Here is a 25,726-nt window from a genome sequence, read left to right as displayed (position 1 = left end):
AGAGGGCCCATTTGTTTGTCCCGGCCACCTGGCTAGCTTACATCTGAAATAATCACACAGAAACTGTATTAATTAAAACACTGCTTGGCCCATTATCTCTAGCCTCTTATTGGCTAACTCTCACATCTTGATTTAACCCATTTCTATCAATCTGTGTATTACCACAAGGTCTTGGCCTACCAGAAAAGTTTCAGCATGTTTACCTCTGGCCGCATATCCATGGTGTCTCTCCTCACTCTGCTTTCTTCTTCCCAGAATTCAGTTCTGTCTTCTCTGCCTACCTAAGTTCTGCCCTATCAACTAGGCCAAGGCAGGGTCTTTATTCATTAAGCAATGAAAGAAACACATAAACAGAAGGACCTCCAACACCACTGCAGGAAACAGAAATATGTCGTGACTTAGACCAGGCCAAAGATACAATTTTAAAATTTAAAGATTATCTTATTCCTCCATATAATCCCCTGTATGTTCGCATGCAGTATCCCTCAGAATGTCAAGTATATTGCTAAGTTGTACATTGAAACACATGGACTTTTCCTTGACAGTATGTGATTCTAAGAGTCATCATGTCTAAAATTAGTGTTATCTTATTTGACTAGAGTGTATTTACATGTATGTATGTATTATTCTGTACCTGAACAAAATATTCACATATTCATTTAAATACCCTTAAACTACTCAAAATGATTTATAAGTTTTTAAACATTGTTGAAGATTTCAGGGACATTGATGTGACTAATAACTAGCATATTGATGCCTTATGACTTTTGAACTTTAATTGAATATCTAAGATAGCAGTTGCTTATAGCTTTTAAAACATTTTGGAAGAATAATAGTGTTAAGATAATATTTTATATTGTAGCTTTGATTAAAGAATTCTGTAGCATTTGGTCTTCAAGAGAGAGATCTGTTGACTCTTGTGTCTCTGCCATAAGCCAAGGGAAAATTATTTCTCTGGACTTCAACTCATTTATTTTTCTAAACGCATGTTTTATATCCTTGAATGTGTTCTAGACAAACAATTACTGTGAAAAATAAGAAGTGACAGGTCTTTAACCATTTTCATCATTCTTTTATACAGACAGAAATCTCCTTCTTAAATGAATGAAATTATATAGAAATTGCTAGACTCCGTTTCTATTTTTGGTTCCAAAACCAAACAAATTATAATTTATTTACTTCACCATAAATAAAATTTTTCTATCCTCAGTAGCATGCTAAATGTCTAAAATTTTACTATATTATTAACTTTTAAAACAAAGTGAAGACTTTGGAGTTCCTTAGTAATATGAGTCATGAAATTCAGGTTCTAACAGCTTTGTTTGGTCTGTTTGTTTATTGGGATGCTAAGACTATCACCCTGTTGATCTTACATTTTAAAATGTATTTTTAATATTCTTCCATCTTTTTTTTCAAGACAGAGTTTCTCTGTTTAACAGACCTGGGTGCCCTGTAACTTGCTCTGTAGACCAGGCTGGCCTTAGTCTCACAGAGATCCACCTGCCTCTGCATCCTGAGTGCTAGGATTAAAGGTGTGTGTCACCACACTTGGGTATTTTTCTTATTTTTAATTATGTGTATGTGTGCATATTTGGGTAGGTATGTACACATGAGTACAAGTTCCTGTGCAGTCCAGAAGGCATCTGATCCCCTGAAGCTAGAGTTATAATTGACTATGAGCCCCTTTGCATACGAACTGGCAACCAAATTCAAGACTTTTGTAAGAACAGTAAATGTTAGTTAGTTAGTTAGTTAGTTAGTTTTTTTTTTTTTTGAGACAGTGTTTCTCTGTAGCTTTGGAGCCTGTCCTGGAACTAGTTCTTGTAGACCAGGCTGGCCTCCAACTCACAGAGATCTGCCTGTCTCTGCCTCCCAATTTCTGGAATTAAAGGCGTGCACCACTACCACCCATCTAAGAACAATAAATGTTCTTAACCACTAAGCTGTTTCTCCAACTTCTTTAAAATTATTTTTAATAGCCTTTAAGACCCAGATAAGACACTGCTATCTTACCCCCATCTCCCACACCATTTTGGTCCAGGGTGCCAAAAAGCTGAGAGGCAGTTTCCGTACTTATTTACAAGAATCATGTGTAAACTAAACATGGAAAAGAAATTTCAAGGAAGTTCTGTAACTGTGAAAATATGACCTAAAGCCTTAGACTTCAGCCTATTTGTAAAATGAGCATGAAATTACTTCCCAAGGCTATTATGAAAATTGTAGCACTGTTGTCTGTGAATGTACCCAGCACTGACCACATCCTTAGTAAATGCTAATGGCTCTGCTTCTGGCTTGGGGTACTTTTCAAGGTCTGACTTGCTTATCAAAGGTTCAGGATGCTCTCTTATTTAAGTCTGGAAAAAAATCTGATTGTTTCCCACCAGTTATGTGGCATGGAAGAAGTTCTCTGACTTCTTGAAACTGTTTTATTTTTTTAAATCTCCAAAATGAAGGAAAAAAAAAAAAAAACAATGGGCCCCACTCTAGAGGACTCCTGGGAGAATTGGAGGAAGCAATGTGTATAAATCTCTTCACAAATCAAGTTATTGCCAACTGTTATCTTGCTTTGTTGTCCCTTTTTTAGAACACTGACTCCAGTAACTTCATAAAGGCACACCCACAGAAACTGGAGTAGACACGGGTGAAGCATTTGCTGAAGTGTGTCCAGCTGATAAACAACTAGGCAAAAGCTAAAGTTCTGCTGGACCCAGTGCAGAGCTTTCCTGTTTATTTTATATCAGCTGTTATTGCTCTTTTCATTCAGACACCAGATGTATTATGGACATGAGCTTCTTAGCAACCTAGTATACTTTAGAAAGTTGACCCAGAACTTTGTGACTTGTGTATATTATATGAGGAATGCAGTTCCCACCTAGTCTATAGCAACCATGTCAGGGGCTTTCAGGCTTTATGAAGGAGTTGCCTTTTGACTGAGTGAAGAAAATGTTGACATATGAAATCGGAATCTTTCCAGTCCTGCAAATGATCATTATGGAAAGATGCAGTTTAAAAAGCACTATTTTAATTGTCTTTGTGTTCGTGTGCATTCTACTTTAAAAATTAAATATGACAAACTAGGGATACATAATTGTGCATTTGAAGAGAAAAAAACAATCCCCACACATTTTAATTGCCTTTGAAAGTGCACAAAGGAAGACTACATAGGCAAATCTTGGAGGCTATCTGCAGTAATCAAACATAATTAGCTAATTAATATTGCATGAGGATAGTAAATACAGGTTGAAGACTTTTGCCCATTCATAAAAGAGAAACAGGTGAATGCATTTAAACCAAAGTGCAATGTTCACATAATTCTTTTACCTAATTCCCCCATGTCATTCTCAACTTCTAAACAGATGGGTACAAAAGCAAAGTTTGATCAGTTACAGATTATTATATTTTAAGAGCCCCCTTCCTATCCTGCGCCAAAATAAAAACCTGGGCCACTAGATGTTCTTGGCAGGAGACAGAAAATGCAAATGTAGCCAAATGTAGACAACTGGTCAACCAGGTGGAACATTGCTTCTTTCATTTTTTCTGTATATTGGATAATCCCCCTATGCTTACTCCTTCCTGTTTTTCCTTCTTCCTTCCTCTTCTTCATCCTCCTCCTGCTCTATGCTCCTCCTCTTTGTTCTCTTAATTCTTAAATGCTTACTTTGAGATGGAGTCTTGCACTATATCCCAGAGTGGAGTAAACCTTACCATATAACTTGACCTAGTATTTAATGTATGAGAGCTCTCCTGCATCAGCATCCCAGTTGCTTACTTTAGCTTATAGGCATGGCCCATATGTTCATATAAATTGAAAGTTTTGAGGAAAACCAGCAGAAGTTGTTGCTTGCTTTGATTTTTGATGTCTTAAAAGCAATTAAAGCATTACTACAGTTAGGAAAACAACATTATGTGGGATCATTGCAGAAAAAACTTCTACATAGAGTTCATCAGGGTTCAGTTGAAATGTACTAGCTCCGGGTAGATCTCCTCCCAAAGGCAGATGGTAGTGTTTGTGATGCTCATGGACCAAACACCTGTCTCACCCCATTAATTCTCCTGAATTTACTTCAGTGCTTTCATACAAAAGTGGGTATGACTACAGAATAATGGACTAAGGGAATTTGCATTATAAAGACTTGCCTTTTATTTTCAATTGACACTTTTACTTGAAAGTTTGCAAAGCATCTGATGGTGGGATCAAAGAGAAAATCATCATTTTATTTTCACTTCCCAGGCAGTTATTTCCAAGGAAAGTAGACCATTTTTCTCAGCTTTACTTCTTTGATTGTTTTGAGTATAACTATCTAACAATTAATGATAAGGCTAGTATTTGTTCACCACTAGACTCAGGATTAGCTGCTGAAAATAATATCCTCATATGCATTTACTTTAAGAATGAAAATGTATCTAACTTGAGCATTATATATTCCATATAAATATTATAAAATTTAGCATGCTATACATACTTTTCTATATAAGTAAAAAATAAACTATGTAGATGTTTCTCTCTAGGAAGCTAAATTAAAATTCCAAATTTAAACTAAGATGTTGAAGTGGCATTAAAGTTGAAATGAAGCATCCTTTAAGAGATAATCATAATAAATATAGCTTCTTTTTGTCTACTAAAACATGTCAAAATGAACTTGAAAAGTTTTAATTCTTTATTTGATATTAGACATATGGCTTTCTTTTTTTGACATTTATTTTGCTTGTGATTCGTGTGTTAATCAGTTCTTTAGCTGGGTTAAGGCAGGAGTCAGCATTTGTTCATCACCAAAACCACCAAAAACTATTTGGGAATTAGTCAAACAACAGTGAGCTTGGAGATTTTTAACAGAGAATATTAAACATTAATCAAAATTAATTTGGCTTTCCTAATAGTTATTGATAACATACTGTTCAATTTTATTGACATTTGAACTTACTTTCTCATTTTCATGTGGATAAAACTTATTTTTGACTTGGGAAAGAGTTCAGTAATAGGGTACTTTCCTGGTATATGCAAGACACTGCATTCTATCACCAGAATTTTAAAAACTTCACTTTCCTTACCTCCTGGGGCTCAAAATATATTGCCCCATGTGTAAGAAGCCAAATATTTATATTTGCCCAATGATTGTTGAGAAAATCTGTTTTTCTACAATGTATTAATACTTTTTGTACCAAAAAAAGAGAGTACAAAATTTAAAAACCTTAAATAAAGTTATATCAGGAATTGTTGGTAATGGAAATTTTTCACTACCCGTAAGTAAAGCAGTAGTTAACAATCATAACAGGTGTGTCATGATTTAAGTCAAGCCAGTAACTCAGAAAGCTTTCACTCCAGGTTCTTCTAACCTTTGTGGCAGGAAGCTCCCTTGAGCAGATCTAATATTGACCTTGTTTGAGAGAGTCTTTGATGTATTTGCTGAGGCATTTGTTGACTTTCAAAAGGCAACTTCAATCCAAGGCATTTTGTACATATATGACATGCTGTTAACACCAACTTGGGAAGGGTTTCAAATGGATCTTGCTAAAAAACCACTCTCTTTGGAGTTGCATAACTATGAAACATAGGAAAGAAAAGGGGAAAAAAGAACCACATTTGACCCAATATGAACTTAAAAGAGTGGGGATTGACAGAGAATATAAAAATAGACACATGCAGGAAATCCTTCTGAATGTGTTGTATTATTCAGGGTTGTACTGAAATGAGCTAGATTAGCTGGTCCTCCCACATTTCTGTAGCAGCATCCAGGAGTCTTGTTTCGGGTCCCAGCAGCCAATCTAGACTGCAGCTTTCAGCTAGTGACTGATGATCCTCCTTTGTGCCCTCGTCACAGTCTCAGTCTCTGCAGCATGAACCAATGATAACTATCAGCCAGCCTTACCCTGTTCATATCCTGCATTTTCAGAATGCTGGCCCCAGTGAAGTCAGGACTGTAGGGATTATGTGCAATCAAAGGATTTCTTGAGGATAGGGGAAAGCAGTGAGGAACTATGGGAATATCTCAATCACAACTGTTTGCCATAAAAAAATCACAAGAATCTGATTTTGGATATCTAACACCAGTATGTTAAAGTGGCTGAGGGTGGCAGGATACAGGAAAGTCTCTGGAGCTCACTAGATAGCCAACTAATTGATGCACTCTGGGTTCAGTGGGAGACCCTGTCTCATAAAACCAAGCTGTAGAGTAGAGTGAACAAGGAAGATAGATGAAACCAACCTCTGGCCTTAACATGAACATTGTCAAAGTGCATATATACCCAACCCACACACATCTACACATACATGCACTCACACACACACACATACACACACACACACACACACACAGAGGGAGAGAGAGAGAGAGAGAGAGAGAGAGAGAGAGAGAGAGAGAGAGAGAGAGAGGGGAGAGAGAGAGGAGAGAGAGAGAGAGAGAGAGGCACACATGAACACAAACTCAAAGAAAGAGTGGGGAAGAGGAGGAAAATTAAGACAATTGGTTTCTCCATCTTCCGAGGACTCAGCTTCTTTCAGTCATTATTCACTGAAAAATTTCTGTACCAGAAAATTTTCTGCAACCCACAAGTGTTAGCATGATAATAATAGTTTCCCATAAATAGAGAGAGTATAAATGTACATCTTTGTTATTCACTGAGTGTTTGAAGTGATTTCTGGTGCAGAAATACTATACCATATGAATCCCAGTAAGTTGTCAAAGGATTTCTTCGATGTATGTGTTTTGTAGAAGTTATAAAATTTCAGCCGGGCAGTGGTGGCGCACGCCTTTAATCCCAGCACTCAGGAGGGATAGGCAGGTGGATCTCTGTGAGTTTGAGGCCAGCCTGGTCTACAAGGTCTGGTTCCAGGACAGGCACCAAAGCTACAGAGAAACCTTGTCGAGAAAAATAAAATCTATTGCACTGTTGAACATAGGAGGTGCATATGGAAAAATTAGATACTGTTATATTTGCCATAGTTTTTTGTGCATGAGTATATGTGTATGTAGTATGCATATGTGTATGCACATGGGCACAGAGTTGGGGTGAATGAAATGTGTGCACATGTATGTAGAGCCAAAGGTTGATATTAGGTGTCTTCCTTTATTACTCTACCTTTTTTTTAACCTTTGGTTTTCAAAACAGGGTTTTTCTGCAAAGCATTGGTTGTCCTCAAACTTGCTCTGTAGACCAGGCTGGCCTTGAACTCAAAGAGCTGCTTGCCTCCAAAGTGCTGAGATTAAAGGTGTATACCACCACTGCCCAGTGTTCTACACCTTTTTATTGAAGCAAAATCTCTCATTTGAACCAAAAGCTTGCTAATTCTACTAGTTTATCTTAGCCAGATAATTCAGGGATCATTTGTCTCCACCAAGTGTTATTCTAAGCAGACCTCTGTACACACCCAGCATTTACATGAGTGTTGATCCATTCTCCAGTCCTTATGATTTTGCAGGAAGAATTTTATCTCCTGAGAATCTCCCCAAAGTCATTATAGCTCTCTTCTCAGAGTGAGCCACAGAAACACTTCTATGAAGAGAATAGACCAATATTTTGATCCCTTTTAACATGAACACATTGTCTTAATTATCCGAGCATGTATGACTTCCAAGCTGTGTCCCAAAAGGCTTTGCAGCCTTCATCATCCTCCTCTGGATTTCTTTACATTGAGGGAAACAGGCGTTTTGTAAAAAGACTTTTGGGACACAGCTTGGAAGTCATACATGCTCCACGGAAAGACAAGGCTATGTAAAACAGATGAAGCCTTTGGCTACCATCCGATACTCTTTTGCCAGCCTTGTAATTATCCTCTAAACAGCTGATACACAGCCCCATCACAGCCCTGCTAGACCCTCCAAGTCTAGGCATGTGTCTGCACCTGTTATCTACATTCTACAGGATTTCCTATGGATGTCTCTTTTTGTCCCCATTGTCCCCCTCATGCCTTCAAGTTCATATCTGGTCATTGGGACACCTGTCTGAAAGACCCTCAAGCAGCCACACCCCACCTTCTTAACTTCCTATCCATAGGAACCCTTGAGTGGATAATGAGTAACCATGTTTGGGGCTGTTGTTTTGTGCATCAACAGATAACAGACACGGACATGAGGAAATGGGAATTCTGGAGTGCTGAAAGCCAAAGCGTAGCGATGCCCGCCCTCTCCCCCCAAAGAGGCTTTTAGGCTTTGAATTTCCTGACTTTACAGGGTAGAGAGTGAGCTTGGCTTTAGGGCAAGGGGCTCTCAGTGTTTGTGACCATCACCGTATGAATCTGTGTAAGTTCTAGAAAGCAACATGAAATAATGCTGTGTATTGACTACTTGTAAAATACAAGGTAGAATTATTTTTAGCGTGTCTAGTCAGAGATTGCCATGCTGCCTCATGAAACCATCACAGAGATCTTAAGAACTAGAATGTGAGTGTCCTGGACATGAAGACACTAAAGCTTTTCTGGACATATTATTTGCACTAAGTCCACGCATGCCACAACTAGCAGCATCAAAGTGCAGGCTGGAAGCAAACACGTCTTCACGTTCTTCCCACTGTGTAGAAGATACATGAATTATGCAGCATCCAGAGACAACGATGTTCATTAGCTTCTTTCATAGCTCTATAGTGGGATCTGTTTCCAAGGTATAAAAGGCATCAAAAGAACGCCTGCTAAGGGACTGGCCACGGCAAAAGGCTTGCCACATAAGTGTGAGAAATCCAGTTCAGATCCCCAGCAACCCTGTTCAAAGCCAGTAATGGTTCTCTGTGATTGCAGTCCTACTGTGGGGAAGGTAGATCCCTGGGACTCAGCAGCCAGCCAGCCAGGCCTAATGGATGAGTCCAAGACGTAGTGAAAGATCCCGGCTCAAAAGATTAGGCAGCCTGCTCCTGAATAACAACATTTGAGGTTGACGTCTGACCTCTACATGCAGATAAGCCTGCACACACTTGAACACACACACACACCACACACACACACACACAAGCACAGACTATATCTATACACTGCTATTCAAATACAGTCTGTTGGCTTGCCGCAGCAATCTCCCATGCATTCTATGGTGGAAGAAATGAGATGCTGTCAAAGGAAAATGTCAGGCTGGTTTCTGTCTCATGTCACCCTTTCTGGATTCCAGCATGGTGTCGGAACTGCCTTGGGTGCTTTCGGAGCCTGCCTTCCACAGATGTGTTGGAAGTAACTTTTAGAAAAGTCAAGCGCTGCAAATGACACTTCCATTTGGCAAGTCTCGCTGTCTATAAATTCAGGATCTCAAAGTGAGACTAGCCAATTCTGCTAAAATCTCACAAAGTTGTCTTTTTTTTTTTTTATTGCCTCCGTGTCTGAACCTTTCAGTCAATGGACTTTTCTGAGAGTGGCTTGTTCGGTGGTGGTGGTGGAAACAGGGCCTTGGATACAGACACAGGTGTGAGCACCTGTTCATATTCTGAATTCTTGGACCACGTTGCCGCCACCTCTCCACATTCCGGCTGTCACCCCCTAAGAAAAGCCTTTTCCAGATATCTGCCCATGCCCATTCTACACACCATTGTTTATCAGACCTCTCTGGGTTTTTCTTCCCAGCAGCTGTTCCAGTACGATCACCTGTTGCTGCATGTGTTTGGATAGTGTCCATGCCATGTTGTCTGTCACACGGCCCTGGGGACACATGCATTATCCCACCCATGAAGTTCTAATTCCTATCGTAGAACCCAATACCCCCAAAATATTTGATGGATCAAAGAGTATGTGATTTATTTTGAGTCGCGTTGCTCAATTATTGACTAATTGTCTTACAACATTCTATAATAAACCGAGCATGTGTTGCTCTATATTGGCTCATTCTCTCTCATTAAGGAAGGAGTAACAGAATTAGAATCTAGGAACTGTAGCATCCTGGCCACTTTCATCCTGAATTAATGTTTAAAAATTGGGGTAACTGAAGTCTAAAGATAAAAGGACTGCCCAGATTAAAATAGCAATAGTAACTTAAGTAAGGTGATCAGTTCATAGACTACTTTATATATTACCAGTGCAGGAGCAAACAAGTTCACAGTGATGTTTTACAAGTGAAAACCCAATTTAAAAGTTGAAGGTAAGTTAATGAATGCAAATAACCAGAGAGACAGTTGTGGTTTAAGACAAAAATAAGGTCTGAATCCATTGTCCTTGGTGTTTGGAAATGTGATATATGTGTGTGTATGTATACATATACACATACATATGTATCATGCATATGTGTAGTCTCAATTCATGTCTCTTATCCTCCTATAACACTAAAAGTCTTTCAGTACATTTTCATGTTGGGAGCATGACCAGGAACAAGTAATACTGTATCTGTGAAGCAACTAGGAGCAGCTGATGAACACACGTGTGTTTGGTGGAACATAGGAGCAGCTGATGAACACACGTGTTTGGTGGAACATAGATTTCAAAGGGGATGGAAGACAAGTAGATGACACGGGACTCAGCCATGTGAGGATGTCCTACAAAACCCTTTCTTTTACAAGTTGGGACAAGTGAGTTCAGATGGATGTTAAAGTGGAAAATGAGCAGTCAGGTGAGAAAATTGAACTTTTAAAAGCAATTTAATAAATGAAAAAGAATTCTTTATTTTGGAAACAGAGTTTCTCTTATGTAACAGCCCTGATCGTCTTAGAACTTACTTTGTAGACCAGGCTGGTCTCGAACTCACAGAGATCCTCCTGCCTCTGCCTCCCGAGTGCTGGGATTAAAGGCATGCACCATTTCGTCCCATAAATGAGAAACTTATAATGCTGCATGGAGTGTGTCCATCTTATGAAGCTTTGTGGAAAGTGGTTTCTTTGGGTGGGGCTGATAGACAAGATGCCCAGTCCCTGGTTTTCTTGCAAATTTATACCAGATTGTCTTTTTTGTCATTTTGTTGTTATTTATTTTTACAATATTTGGTGTGTGTGTGCGCACACACACACAGGCACACACACGTGTGGATGTGCACAGAGGACAGCTTGTAAGAGTCAAGTCATGTGGGTCCTGGGGATAGAACTCTGGTCACCAGCCTTATCAGCAAGTATCTTTACCCACTGAGCCATCTTGCCCGTACATAGAAATGTGCGCTGACCGTATCCACTCCCACATCTGCCCACCCTCTCTTCTGCCCTTCCCTCACTCTCGTTAGTCCACATGGTTCTACCAGCGTCAGTTCTACCTTCACATCATATATACCCATCTGACTTTATGTCTCTGCATGAGAACCAGGGACCACAAATCCAAGGAAGCGGGTGTCTTGCTGAGATGGCTTAATTTGCTCCTTGGTTATCTCCAGTTGCGTCCATCTCCTGTACATGCCACACCTTCATTTCTCTTTATGGATGAACAACGTCTGTTCTTTATATATAACTCATTTCCTTGTCTGTTACTCTGTTGTTGGACACCTAGGTTGGTTCTATGACTTAGCTGTTTTGAATACTAATATGATAAGCACTTTCTTAAATTCATCCAAACTACTGAGCAGATGACTCACCTGTTATCCCTTTGAAAGTCCAGTGAGCCCCTCTCTGTATTCACTCTCGATTCCTAGAGATTTAAGGACTATTTTTTATGTATTATATATGCATGCTAAGTTCACATATTCCCCTCTGTCTCTCTGTCTCTTTAGAAATGAGCCTTCTGTGGTTTTCAAAATAAATATCAGTTTTACTGACAGCTTCTATATTTATCTCCTCCAGAAAACAGATCCCTGCCATTGTGCATTTCTGCAATCTGGCATTTGATTTAAAAAGGCCACCCTCCCTTTTACAGAACTTGAACCCCCACACTAGAAAAATTGCTTTGCCTCTCCTAAGACAGGGATATTTTGAACATATTGATAGAGTGTTCACTGAATTGTGGCCAAGTGCATTCTCAACCTTCATGAAGTACACACCAAAACTAGCTAAATGTGTTTAAGAAAACTGTTATTGTAGAAGTTCTTACCCTGAGCCCTTTGGGTGGTAAGTCAGAGACAAGAACACGGCCCTCGACATGGTGCACATCCCAGTGTTCCTAAATCTTGTCTACTTGGTTCCAACATCTCAAGGACTTTTTTTTACCTAATTTCTTTTGTTATTTGGTAATTTCATACATGTAAACAACATATTTTGATCCTGTCTACCCCAGTTCCTTCCTTCAGTGATATTACAGAAGCCCTTGATGCTCAGTACAGGCCAATTTCAGCTGAGTCCCTGGGCTCAGACTTAGTAGGTCTCAAGACCTCTCAGGGGACTTTATTAGCTGGCAGGTTTGGAAACTCTGGGCTGAACTTACCTGGAGTCTTAGCTGAGTTTGAAGTGAATTGAAAGAAGACATGATCTTTTTTCCAACATAGAAAGAGGATGAAATTGAGTTAAACCACCAACCTTCCTTACAACCAGTATGCTAAAACAAATCCTACCCCAACCGATACCCTTTCTTCATCCCAACCTGTCTTTGTCTACACTGAAATAGTCCCTAAGAAAGAGCTGTTGACCTAGGTTACCCTGTAATCAACCTGATTCACATCTCCCCCTAATAGGATGCTTTTGTCCAGTCTTGTACAGCTGAATCTTGCATCTATACCTACAAAATCTGGCTAAGGCACCACACACAAAGTACGGGGTTTTAATAATATTAGTATGAGCAATAGCTTCTTTTCAAATGCTATAATCGGGCATAATTGCACACCTACCCACTGGATGTGACCACTGTGAGTATGAGAGCTGGCCTGATATGAGTACTTTCTAGAGGCTGTTAGCTAATGTAATGTCCCTCTACCTTTAGTCAATAAAAACTCAAAACCACACTCGTGTGTTTGATGCTGTTAAATGCAAGTGTGTGCTCCTCATGTCATGCCTATGTTGGATGAGGCTAATTCCTGAACCAGGGACTGAACGCTATCATTTATTAGACCTTTATTGTTACATTTTCTTTGCCACCAACTGTAAACCAAGTCTGTCTCATCCACTGTGAAGACCACAGGGGTAAAAATGATTTTCACTGGTTTACTTTGAACATCTAGAAGCCATAGTGAGTCTTTTATGAATGCAATTTCATTCCATGCTAACAATCTACAGAAGAATTAGTGTATTTATCCTGGCTTCTCAATGAAAACAAAACAAAAAATCAGTTGGATGTAGTTTGCCCGCCGGGGTAACAAAGTTAATAGATGACAGAACTAGAAGATCCAAACCTAGAATGTTGAATTTTAAAAACCTAAGCTGTTGCACAAGAGTTGTAGAGATGAGATTTCTTTTTTTTTAAAGCAATGCTTTCCACATGAATCAAAGATTAGCATCTATCTGTGTCTCCCCATGTTTCCACTCACTGTATCTTCACCAGCCTTCTCCTCAGCCACCGCTGGAACCGCCACTTAGACTGCTGACCATGTAAGACAACTGCGTGCCTCGTCAAGTGCTACTCTTGAAGTCTAGGGTGTTTGCTCTCTACTTTAAGATGGACTGTCACCCTCAATTTTTAGACTCTGTTCAAACATCAAACAGTTCTCTGGGAAGCTTGAACTGAGCTCCTGTGTCTGTTAATTGGTCTGACCTCTGAGTTTTTTTTTTTTTTTTTTAGTTTTTTATTTTTTTATTTATTTTTTTCTTTTTTTTCTTTTTTTATGGTTTATTTTTTTATATTTAAAAATTTCCATCTCCTCCCCTCCTCCACCCCCTTCCCTCCCCTCCTCTCCCCTCCACCCATACCCCCCTCCCTCCCTCTCCAGGCCAAGGAGCCATCCGGGTTCCCTACTCTATGTTAAGACCAAGGTCCTCCCAACTTCCCCCAGGTCCAGGAAGGTGATCAACCAAGCTGAGAAGGCTCCCACAGAGCCCGTCCATGCAGAAGAATCAAAGCCCAGCGCCTTTGTCCTTGGCTTCTCAGTCAGCCTCCAGCATCAACCACAATCAGAGAGTCCGGTTTGGTCTCATGTTCCATCAGTCCCATTCCAACTGGAGTTGGTGATCTCCCGTTAGTTCTGTCCCACCGTCTCCATGGGTGAATGCACCCCTCACGGTCCTGACTTTCTTTCTCATGTTCTCCCTCCTTCTGCTCCTCATCAGGACTTTGGGAGCTCAGTCCGGTGCTCCAATGTGGGGCTCAGTCATTTTCTTCATCTATCGCCACGTGGAGGTTTCCTCACGGTCCTGACTTCCTTGCTCATGATCTCCCTCCTTTTGCTCCTCCTGGATACTGGAAGTAGACAAGATTGCCGGACAAAAAATGGGAACATGGGGGTGGGGTGGGATGGGGGATGGGGGGGTGGGGAAGAGAAAAGTGTGAAGTGGAGGATGGGAAGAGCTTGGGGGAATAGGATGGTTGGGATATAGGAAGGGTGGATATGGGAACAAGGAATTATATATCTTAGTTAAGGGAGCCATTCTAGGGTTGGCAGAGACTTGACTCTAGAGGGGTTCCCAGGTGTCCAGGAAGACGCCCCCAGCTAGGTCCTTGGACAGCTGAGGAGAGGGTGCCAGAAATGTCCAGATCCTATTGCCATACTCATGAATATCTTGCATATCACCATAGAACCTTCACCTGGCATTGGATGGAGAAAATGACAGAGCCCCACATAGGAGCACCGGACTGAGTTCCCAAGGTCCTGACCTCTGAGTTTTTAAAGCCCTTGGCCAACACTCCATTACAGATCCATCACTTACTAGCTAATGGCTACTGGTGTTTTAATTAACCTATGCTAGCTTCAGTTTTCTCATCTATACAAAGGATGACAACCCATTTTGGAAGCTTATGAGTACGAGAAGATATAATTTATCTGTGGTAGTTTGAATGACAATGGTTCTATAGACTCATACGTGCGAACACTTGGTACCCAGTTTGTGGAACTGTTTGAGAAGGATTAGGAAGTGTTGGAGGAGGTGTGTTACTGGGGGTGAGCTTGAGGTTTCAAAAGCCTGTGCCCTTCCCAGTTAGCTCTCTTTGCCTCCTGATATTGTCTTAAGATCTAAGCTCTCAGCTACTGCTCCAGAACTCCATTTGCCTGTCTGCCGCCATGCTCCCTGCCATGATGGTCATGAACTCTAACCCTCTGGAATTATGAACCCTAAATGAAGCACTACTTTTTATAAGGTGCATAGGTCATGGTGTTTCATCACTGGTAATAGAAAAGTAATAATGCAGAATACAAGATACTTAACTTCATATTACAGTATAATATTTGTAAAATGTTTACCATGTCATTCTATTTCGCGTTACTGTACTAAAGCTCGTGTGGCTGTAGATTCACCTCTGAGGCCTGTGACCTTCCCAGCTATGAGCCCTGAGCCAGTTTTACAGTAGGGACATGTGTTTTTCCTCCTATGAGCAGACCTTAAATTCCAGCAGAATGCGGATCATTGTCTGTGCTGTTATTGCCTCCACGGCATATCTTGCCATGCATGTCATTACTGTAGCTTGCAGGGTTGATGACTTTTCTCCCTGAGCAGCCAGCCTAGCACCTTCTGGCACTATGAAAGCAAGCCAGCAGAGAAGAAGCTCCCCTAGTCATGTTCTCAAACTCTTAAAAATATTTTCTCCTGCTATAAGATTGCTTTGTAGGAGGGTGGGCATGAGGATCTGCAATTTTTATGTCTAGGTTCTGCCAAGTGCTTAGCCCAGAATGGAAGCCCGTGAGCTCATACATGTTGCTCAACTCCTCCATCCCCAAAGAGAGGCCCCACGTCAGCCTGAAATGCTGGTTAAGAGAAAAGTGTAAAAACAATTGATGGAGAGTCTTTAATAACATTCATCCCCAGTTGTTATTTATTTTTAGAGATGAGATGGATCCATTTAGGACACAGTCAGACATTTTAGCATGACACATTTCTTTCCTTTACACCGAGTCTATAGCAAGTCACTCCTGCTCATGCTGCTGACTCATTGACCACAGGTAGCCCTCTGTGTAACAGGCCCTGATTCCTCCAGCTCAGTCAGACTTTCAGAGAGACCTGGGGGTTAATCCCCTGCCATACTTCTCCGACAAGGGATGAACACTTCCCTGAGTTGGTTCTGTTCACCCTGGACTTTTGGTTGACCATCTTTCTGTTTGAAGGCTCAGGACGTGGCGATGACAGATGGATGAGTTACCTTCCTATATCCGTGGGCTAATGACAGTAAATGCCAAAGCATGACCGACGATGTGTCTAGTAACCTTCATTACAAACAGAACCCACAGACCTTAGTGCAGCCGAGGTGAAGGAGAGAAATAAAAGAGCATTAATTTAATTTGAGATAGAGGCAAAGCCAAATACTTTTTTTTCTGGAAGAATCCAAGAACCCAACTTGGCTATTCCTCTGCTGATTCAGGCTTAAGGGGGGGGGGGGGGGACAATCTATACTTGGTCCACCCCCTCATCACCTCCCATTCACTTCTGAACTCGCTGATGTCTTTTTCGAGTATCTGATGGAATGATTTGGCAAAGGCTGCCTTTCAAGAAAGAAAAAAAGATTAAGAAATCATTGCTGGGAAATATATGTAGTCTTACTTCGCCTGAAAAGGCAGTTCACCAGACGGCAGCTTGCCTTGTTCTGAAGACTCACCAGCTACTTACAAATTCAGAAAAGGGGAAATATAAAGTTCTGTCTTTTGTTTTAGGTGACATAACTCATGTATTTTATATGTCAACAATTATCTGTGACTTTGCTTGGATAATTGTATCTTTTTCTATCTTTCCGTACCAACATCCATTGTCAGAATGCAGCTGTCCGCAGATGTCAACAGATGAAAGTCAAAACTACTTCAGCACTTCCATTCAAACTTTAGTTTCAAGGACCTTGGCTTATTTGAAAATTTTAGTTATGTGTATATATGGGAAAGTTGTAAGAGAATTTTAAAAGGAGATCTTTAGGAGAATTTCTTAATAAATTAGCAGACAGATGCAAAAAAGTACAATGGAATTTACAACATGCAGAATAATCAACTAGTTGTATAGAAGTAAAAGAGGCCTTTTGTTTCTTGATTTTAGAATTTAATGTAAAATGCAGCAGTTAAAGCCATGTGGTATTGCATCAGGGGAGGAGGGTGTGTAAACCAAAGGATGGGGAGTTTGGAGATAGAATTCTTTCAGTAGCTTGTGGTAATTTCATTTTCATAGGTTGAGTAAAACAAGCCTGGCACAAAAGGATTCAATCTGTGTGACGTCATTTTCAAGGCATTCTGGAAAAAAAGTGCAAGTCCAGAAATTATCTGCTGGGGCTATGGTAGTGGGAGAGAGTTGACACACAAGAACCTGGATAGCTTTCTAGGGTGGGGGATTTCTTTTATATTTTAACTGTATTCTTACACCTCTGTGTTTGTTGATAAGATCCCATCAAACCTCACACCAAAAAGACTGTGTCCATAAATAAATTATTCCTAAAGGAACATTCTGAGTTTAACTATTTGATCCATATTACCAATATCGGGAAGAGCCTCGGTTTACACACAGGTGACTTGGCCTTTACCACTGACAGACTGAGAAACATTTACCTGATAGGAAATGTTCTCGTGGATGACTTAGTTGCACTCTCGAGTTCCACCTTTCCTAGCCTAATACCTTGCATGCTAAACGTGTTGAACTGACTTCTCCATTTACATGTAGTTCTCCTTGGACTTATTATTTTATTTTACAACAGAGTCGTGTATATTCTAGCCTTGATCGGCTCACTGACTATGTGGCTATGAACCCCAGTTTCTATGAAATATAGATAATCCCAAAGATACTAGAATATTGTGAGAATAAGAGCCATAAACATATAAAGCATTCACACAAGTGCTGGGCATGGGCAGGCATATGAGCAGTATTAACTGTGACTATGTTCTTGCTTAGCAGAAGGAAAGGGAGCAGAGTGAAGGGGGGAGGAGATGGGGAGAAGCAGGAAAAGGAAAGGGAAGGAAAAGAAAAGCAGAAGCATCTGGTGAAAATAATGAGCTTGTAGCTAAGCCTTTCAGGATGATTTCCCAAGCATCTTTTCCTTTAATTTACCTAGTTCTTATCCTCAGTGCAATTAATGACTATGATAGGTCTCGGTCTGAAAGTGACTTTTAGTCCTTTCCTCCACCCCAAGGCAAATGCTCCGGAAGCCACTTCCTCTGTTATCTTTGCTGGCCCTTTGTTCAAACTTCTGACCTCTTTTCTGCATTAGCTAAACTCCTCCTCACCCCTTAACGAAAGGGCTTGACTGCCTCTGTACCTCCTGACAGCTCTGATGCATAGAAGAGAGCCCTTTGTCCTCTGCCTGTCAAATGGATGTTTCAAGCCAATTAGATAATGTTGGAGCTCGATGTAAAATCCAAATAGACTACGGATTTGCTCTGTTTTGTAAGTTATATATGAAAAAGCCCACTGATTTTTCTCTAGTTTATTTAACCATCTTTATTTCAACCCCATAGGCCACTGGAACAGCATCCCAGAGGAAACAACACACTTAGAAGTTACTTTTCAGTATGGCTGATCTTTTAAAGTTTAATTGCCAATAAATACAAACAAAAGGGGCAGCTGTGTCATTACAAATGTAAACACACCCATAACCCTACCCAGAGGTAATTTTAAACAATCTCAGAAACGCCCCCTACTTTCATTGTGCCTGGATCTTTCTCGTGAAACTCACCTTTCGCTTTCATTTAGCATCTCCTATCTAGCCACCAAGGCCATCCAGGGAAGCTACTAAAACACTTCTTTCAAAAGCCAGCAGGATGGCTCAGTGGGTAAAGCTGCCTGCTGCCAAGCCTGAGTCCGATCTCTATAACCCACATGCTGGAAGGAAAGACCTGCAATAATTATCTCTAGAGAAACATGCTTTTAAAAGCTTAACAAAGAGAAGGAAAATATAATGTCCATATAACTTTCTGTGTAAGACAACCCAGCTCCAGCTAGTATTGTGTGTGTGTGTGTGTGTGTGTGTGTGTGTGTGTGTGTGATAAATCACCATGTTCCATAACCTCCTAAGCCCCAGATATGATTGAACTATCCAGTGTGAGACTCTGGGCACAGGTAATCCTGAGAGGAAGAACCTACCTCTACCAAACAAGAAGTATATTCCACTCCCCAATGGTCCATTTCCCATCACACAGTCAAGGTCACTTTTTGTGTTTTCTTAGTGACGCGGTGCTTTTGATTACATTGACTTCTGTCAGTTTGCTGTGCCTTTGTTCTGTGATAATGAGATAAGAATAAGAGAAGAATCGCTTCCCTCACGAGTTAGCACCGGGTGGGTTAGACCTTCCCTCAGAAGAACGGCTGAAGTTGCAGATGAGGGCTGAGATGTCTTCCAGGAGGCCCACCTGTGTCTCTCTGCTTACAGCGCTTCTCTGCTCAAATACCCTTGCCCCCTTTCAGTAGGAACTTCAATATCCTTTCAGTAGGTTGAAATTTTGTTCATGTGTGTGCTAGTGCACATGTTTACGTGTGTGGGCGCACATGTGTGCATACCTATGGGGGTTGGAGGTCTACTGCAGTCGTCACTCCTGAGCCCCAGAGATCTACCTCAAGGGTCCACTCCAGGACCCTCCCCCACCAACTGGGCTCCAATTTCTAAAATATTGACTCTCTTCTGCGTGCACCCAAGCTGAGGACCAAATGTCACAGACACATGAGCCTGTGGGGACTTACCACATGAGAGCCATAGTGTGAAGTTTAGAGCCTAAGTATCTCTTACAGCCCCAGATGCTGGGACTGATTCTGAAGCCTCGCACTACTGCAAGATGCTGGAGCCTTTCAGAAGCAGAACCCAGTGGAACCGGAGTCACTGAGGGAACACCCTTGAATAGGACAGCAAGGCCTCAGTCGCTTTCTCTTTCTCACTTGACCACAGAAGCAGATTTTCTCTGCCATACCCTCACACCACGATATGCTCAGAAACAACAAGGAAGACAGATTATCAGTTGACGCCACGGAACTGTGAGCTAGGATAAACCTTTTTTCTCCATAACTTATTTATCTCAGGTATTTGTTACAGTCAAAGAAATGTGAGTGACACAGAAAATGTTGGCATAATTCAACCTTTCGTTGCAGGAAGTTAGCATCACAATGTGCTAACTGCTTATGATGATGGGAAGCTGTACGGTGAACTGTGTCTATTCTAAGTAAAGTAGGTGGTTTAAATGACTACATTTCAAATAAAACTTCACTTCAGTAGTCTCTTAAATCTTTCTCTAAGTGTTTCCATTGTGCTTAGTAAAATAGACTAATAAACAGCTCTTACAAAGGCTGGTCTTGCTCTGAGAAGAAATGAAAGTCCATACGGACTGTCTGGGGGGTTACTACTTATTTTAGAACTCTATACGTGTTATCTTCTTTTAAGTGTGCATTTGAGCTCCATCAGATTCTTATTCTCTCAGAGAAACCAAGGAACTCAAAACAGCTTATCTACAGCCATACAGCCTTCCCACTAATCTATCAGCAAAAGACTGCCTTGCTCTCTATATTCTGTGCTTTTATACACATCATGTCAATATAGCCTCAATGTTTATAATGATATTGAGCCATCATATAGTTCTAGCAGTTCATGTTACACAGTGCTAGATCTCTTCCTTATATTGTTACAAATAGCAACCCCCCACACACATTTCAGTGGAAGATCACACATCTGAAATTATTTGGGCAGCACAAATTGGTCTTTTTGGATTTTGAAAACAAAAGCAAAATAACCCACAAAACTGGGTGTATAGTGGTGGGGACTGGGTCTGGGGAAAGTAGGCAATGGGATAGTGAATGTGATCAAGAATCTCAAAAAACTAATAAAAGTTTTTTAATGACAGCTTCCGGTTATTGTTTACCCAGTAAATTATCTGTGGAAAGCATCTTAGAGCAAAAGTGAGAATAAGTTTAGTTTGCTGTCTGGAAGTGTCTAGACTTTAGGATTCCATATACTGTGCAGGTGAGATGACTCAGTGGGTAAAGGTGCCTGCCAACAAGCCAGATGACTTCAGTTCAAGTCCCAGGATCCACATGGGGGAAGGAGAGAATCTGACTCCCACGAGTTGTCCTACTAGCATGTTATGGGTACATTCGGGTGCTCTCTCTCTCTCCCCTTGCTCTCTTTCTATCAGAAGAGTTTCTCACTAGCCTGGAATTTACTGAGCAGACTCGCTGTTCAGTGAGCTCTGGAAATCTTGCCTTATCTGCTTCCCAAATGCTGTCATTACAATCGCATACCACCACACCTGGATTTTAACATAGATTCTAGGATTTAACTGAGGTCTCCATGTTATTCCACCTCTTGAGCTCCCACGTAGACAAAATACTATTTGACATAAAATGAGATGATATGAAATATAATAACGATTTATGTACCAAATATTGTGTCAGAATAGTTATACCCCCTGGATCAGAATTCTGAATCAAGTAGGGTTTTTTCCCCCAAAGGAACGCAATTTTACCGGTTATCTAAACAAAATCCAAAGCTAAAAGTTGTAGTCTGCTCAGAGAAGACTCAAGGTGAAAGTTAGGAATGGGGCACAGGAGAGGTCTGCACGTTGGACAATCAAATCACCTGTAGTAGGCAAAGCAGATGCATCAACAGTAGCAAAAGACAAGAAGATCCTGGGATGGAGCCAGGGCCCAGAGAGCAGAGCTAGTGAAGATCCCATGACACAAAGCACACTGGGTTTTCCCTGCACACTAGTGCTGGAAGCACTCAGAGCAACTAGAGGTGATAGACGTTGGCTTTGGCAATGAAGTCAGTTATTAAGAACCTAAAATAAAAAAAATATGCTGGAAATTTTGTTCAGGGTCAGATCTTTCCCACTCAAACCCAAGTTTCCTTTACTTGAAGTTATTATTGGATGAGGAGCCATTTGGTCATCTTCTCCATTATTTGTGCTTAATTCATTTCTGTGAGCAAAGAAGAATCATTGGCATCTTGTTTTCAGTTTCTCACATTTGCTGAGAGCACAAAGCAGGGGCTCTGGTAACTGTTATCTTTTTGATGCCTTTGAATAGGAAAGACCACTACACAGAAGACTGCATCCTGAGTCTGCTATATAACCCACTCTTGTGCACTCTCACCTCAAATTTTGTTTGCTTTTCTCTCATCTAGGCATCCTTTTTATGGTCCACTCTCTGCCCTTAAGGAAAGTCATACGGATGGAAATGCTTTCAACCCACTTGAGCACTGGGGGATTGGGGAAATTCCCTAATGGTACCAAAGATGTCTGCATGGATAGTTTAGACTAGCAGGGCAGACTGTATTTCACAAAGACACAGTTCTCTCGTGGAAGCATAAATGAAACTAGAGTCTTTATGTGAATAAACATGTTCATGTCCCAGTCAAACTTCACACAGCCTGTTATTTGAAATAAAACTACTTATGCAATTCTTATGACTTGTTTAAAGATGTAAAACCATTCTTACTTCACAGGCTGTGCAGAAGCAGGCAGTGGGCTTGAGTTTTATCCTCTCCTGCACTGGACCACAAAGCACCAAGCATCTCTCATGGGTGAATCGTTAGAGCTTCCAAACCAGCTGTTTCCCTATGTTCCAGAATAACTGTTCCTAGCTCCCAATTTCCCAGCTCTCAATTGCCTATAGAAAGTCCTATACACTGTGATAATTTCAATTTTTCTTGCATTCCTGCAGCCCTTCCGCTGGGCATCCCAGGATGAGGAAAGGTGTCTCAGTCAATTACCAAGTTAGCGTCTAATCTAGAATATGAGTGTATTGTTTCCTCTTGGTAAAATTTCATTGTTTAAATGCGTGAGTCTTTGAAGAGATTTGCTAATTAAACTAATTTAAACAACCAACATGGAATTGTTGAATAAAGTATTTGAATTTCATTCAAATGATTTTTCAAATACTTTCATTCTATTTTTTTCCTTCTTGGGCATGTGTTCAAACAAGATGATAACATTGACCAGAAAATGACGAGATAGACAGAAGTGTGAATTCAAACCCTGACAATTACACGCTAGTCCTAAGATTGTGGGTACCGCGCACATTCTTTCTAGTCACTAGGAAATGTTTACACGTAGTAGGCACTACCCTGAAGTCAGAGCTTTGCTTGCATCCACATTAAGAAACAGCAAGGGATAGAACATTTTAAAGAGCCACAGGGCCTAATAAAGCCGTTTATTCCATTGTAGGTGATATTTCTGACATCTGCTACTTGTGCTTCCTAACCATGGAACAGAAACAAATAGGGTGAAATGCGCTTTGCATGTTCTAAAAGGCGTGGGATCCAATCTTTGGGATTTGTAAAACAAGATGGTGATCCACAATGAAGTTTTGTTATCAAGACAAAATGAAATACTGTACATAGGAATTAGCATAATTCCCAGAACATACCAAATCCTTATCAGAGGATATGCTTGCTTTTTCCTTCAACTTGTTTCCTACTGGTAACTTTATGCCTCCTCAGAAACACTGAAGCAATTTTCTACTACAACATTTCTTAATCTTACTTAGCATTGCACTAAATTTATTTCTTAGTCATACTTGACACTGACTAAAGAAACAGCATGTTCTCATGGCTGTACTTCCCACTGTGGGCAAAACAGAGGTATATAAATGAAAGTCCTTCCTGTGGCTTCTTTTTGATCAGACTCGTTTAGTGCTATTATGATGCAGCTCAAAAAGACACTCTTATAAAAATGGTATTGCCGATGCCTGTTGGCTGATTTTGGAATTGTTTTTTTGTGTCTAGGTATGACTGGTAATGGCATCTACTTCCGTTTTGCATTGCTCAGTGGACTGTGGACTGAATGAACCATATCCTTTCCCATCATGATCGACAACATAAAGACGCTCCACTTGTAGGTATTTTTATTCAACTTTATTTTTGTGGTTATGTACTGAGATGTGTTTTTAAAGTATAATTTTATGATGAAAATTGTCCATAGTGTCACTAATATGAAATTTGATCAGAATTGGGCTCTTAAGTTTCAATCCATTGTCAGAAAAAGGCGCAGCCTAAAATATGCCCGCATTAAGTATGAGTGTCAGTAGGATGCTGTGATAACTGTTATCAACCTGACACATCTGGGGAGATGAACACTCAGCTGAAGAACTGCCTCCATCACATTGGCCTGTGAGCATATCTGTGGGGTATTTTCATAATTAATATGATGGTCAGAGAGTCTGGCCCATCCCTAGGCAGGCAGGATTAGGCTGTATTTAAAAACCAACAATCCAGTAAGCAGCATTCCTCCATGCTCTCTGCTTCAGTTCCTGCCTCTAGGTTCCTGCCTTGTCGTCTTGCCCTGGATTCCCTAGATGATAGACTGTAACTTACAAGCCAGATAAACCCTTTTCTTCCTCAAGCTGCTTTTTGTCAGCTTTTGCCATATTAACAGAGCCTCAAACTAGGAAATTTAACTCTCTGTTAATTGACTATAAAAAGTCATTGGAAGATTTCAGTACCTTCTGGTTTTTTAGTACCATATCACTACAACTTATCAATAGCCTAGGAGGCCTTCTCCACAAGACCATCATCTCCCAGTGTCTGGGTCAGAAGCCACAGAGCAGCAAAAGGAAACTCAGGATAGCTCTTAATCTGAGGGGAAAGACTCACGCATGTGCTGTTGAGTCATTGTCTCTTTATTGTCCCACTTCTATTCTGATTCTCCTGGCCTTCTAATTCCTCCTGGCTTCATCTCTTCTAGCCCATAAACTCTCTTCTTCCAGGAGGCTTGAAGCAACGAAACAATTACAAGAGTTACATCTCACTGGTCAAAAGCACATCCCTAGGGTAAACAATAAGGAACCGAGCCATTTACCATTGCAACACAAGGTTTCAGGAGTAAGACTGTGATCAGAGCCTGGTGGTGAAGTGACCAGTGAGAAACTTCGAGCTGGTCTTTTGTCAGCTAGACTTGTCAAGGAAAGAATTGACATGCTTTTCCTAGGGTGCTTTGGTGCAGTAACCCTGGTTAGACACCTGCAACTATGACCTTGTAAGCAGCTGTAAAGTTTTAAACTTATGATCCATTTACAAAAAGTCTCTAGTCTAGATTGAACTTGATCTGAGGTGAAAGTGAGCTAATTGTATTCAGTTAGTTTGAGCAAAAGGAACAAAGCAGGTTTTTAAGTGTCTACAGTCCTTGTGGGACAATAGATCTAGTTATTAAGTTTGTCCTCGTATATTTTCTACATATCAAAATTATAAAGCTGAATAAAAAGTCATTTTTATGACCACCCACAGGTATATGTGTCCATAATATTGAGCTGTAATCATGAGATTGCATATTCACATCGCATGAAATTACACACTACAATGCATTATTAGGGAGGCACAAGCTGCTTCAGCAATTGTGAGCAGCAGTCTTCAGAGTCAATAGTCCTGCATGCTTTGCCTGGACATGATGACCTTCATCAGAGAATCATCCCTCTAATGAGTTGACGTCTGAACACTCATCACCTGCTGTAACTCTCATGGCCTCTGACAACAGCTGAGATAAGTCTGCATTTTAACTAGCTTAATATGTTGGAGCAGTTGGATTTATTCCAACAAGACATTCATGTGCTTCCTCTTTCACATCCTATTGATGACTGCTGGATGATATCTATGCTGTAGCTATGGATTCTATCTATGTCTGGCGGATTGTATATATTGTGTTATGAGAGAGGGAAATTGTACCCTGAGGACTGTAATTTTAGCTTTGACTTCATTTATCATTCAATTAGTCTGCTATTCTTCAAACTTTGGGTATCTCTGAAAAGTGAGAGAATCATAAAATAATTTCTGCTTCATCTACATTCCTAAGATTACTCTGTCAAATGAAGAAATAAATGTGAAATTTTGATCTAGCTGTAAGACTCATGTTTTAGGGACTGGAGATGTTGCTTAGTTAGTGGAGTACTTACCTAC

At 40.5% G+C, this 25,726-nt stretch overlaps 1 protein-coding gene across 3 annotated transcripts in view; it reads left to right on the top strand.

Moving 5' to 3' along the window:
• Chrm3 (cholinergic receptor muscarinic 3) overlaps positions 1-25,726 on the top strand; it is a 449,710-nt gene that overhangs the window by 101,720 nt on the left and 322,264 nt on the right. For all 3 annotated transcript variants that reach the window (XM_038332293.1, XM_038332292.1, XM_038332294.1), the window contains exon 2: positions 23,564-23,672. The gene's annotated coding sequence lies outside the window, so the exon portion shown is untranslated. The remainder of the gene's footprint in view (positions 1-23,563; positions 23,673-25,726) is intronic.

This window comes from Arvicola amphibius, chromosome 6 (assembly GCF_903992535.2).
Source record: "Arvicola amphibius chromosome 6, mArvAmp1.2, whole genome shotgun sequence".
NCBI lineage: Eukaryota > Metazoa > Chordata > Mammalia > Rodentia > Cricetidae > Arvicola > Arvicola amphibius.
The sequence above is the reverse complement of the archived record's forward strand: the minus strand, read 5'-3'. Positions and strand labels throughout refer to the sequence as shown.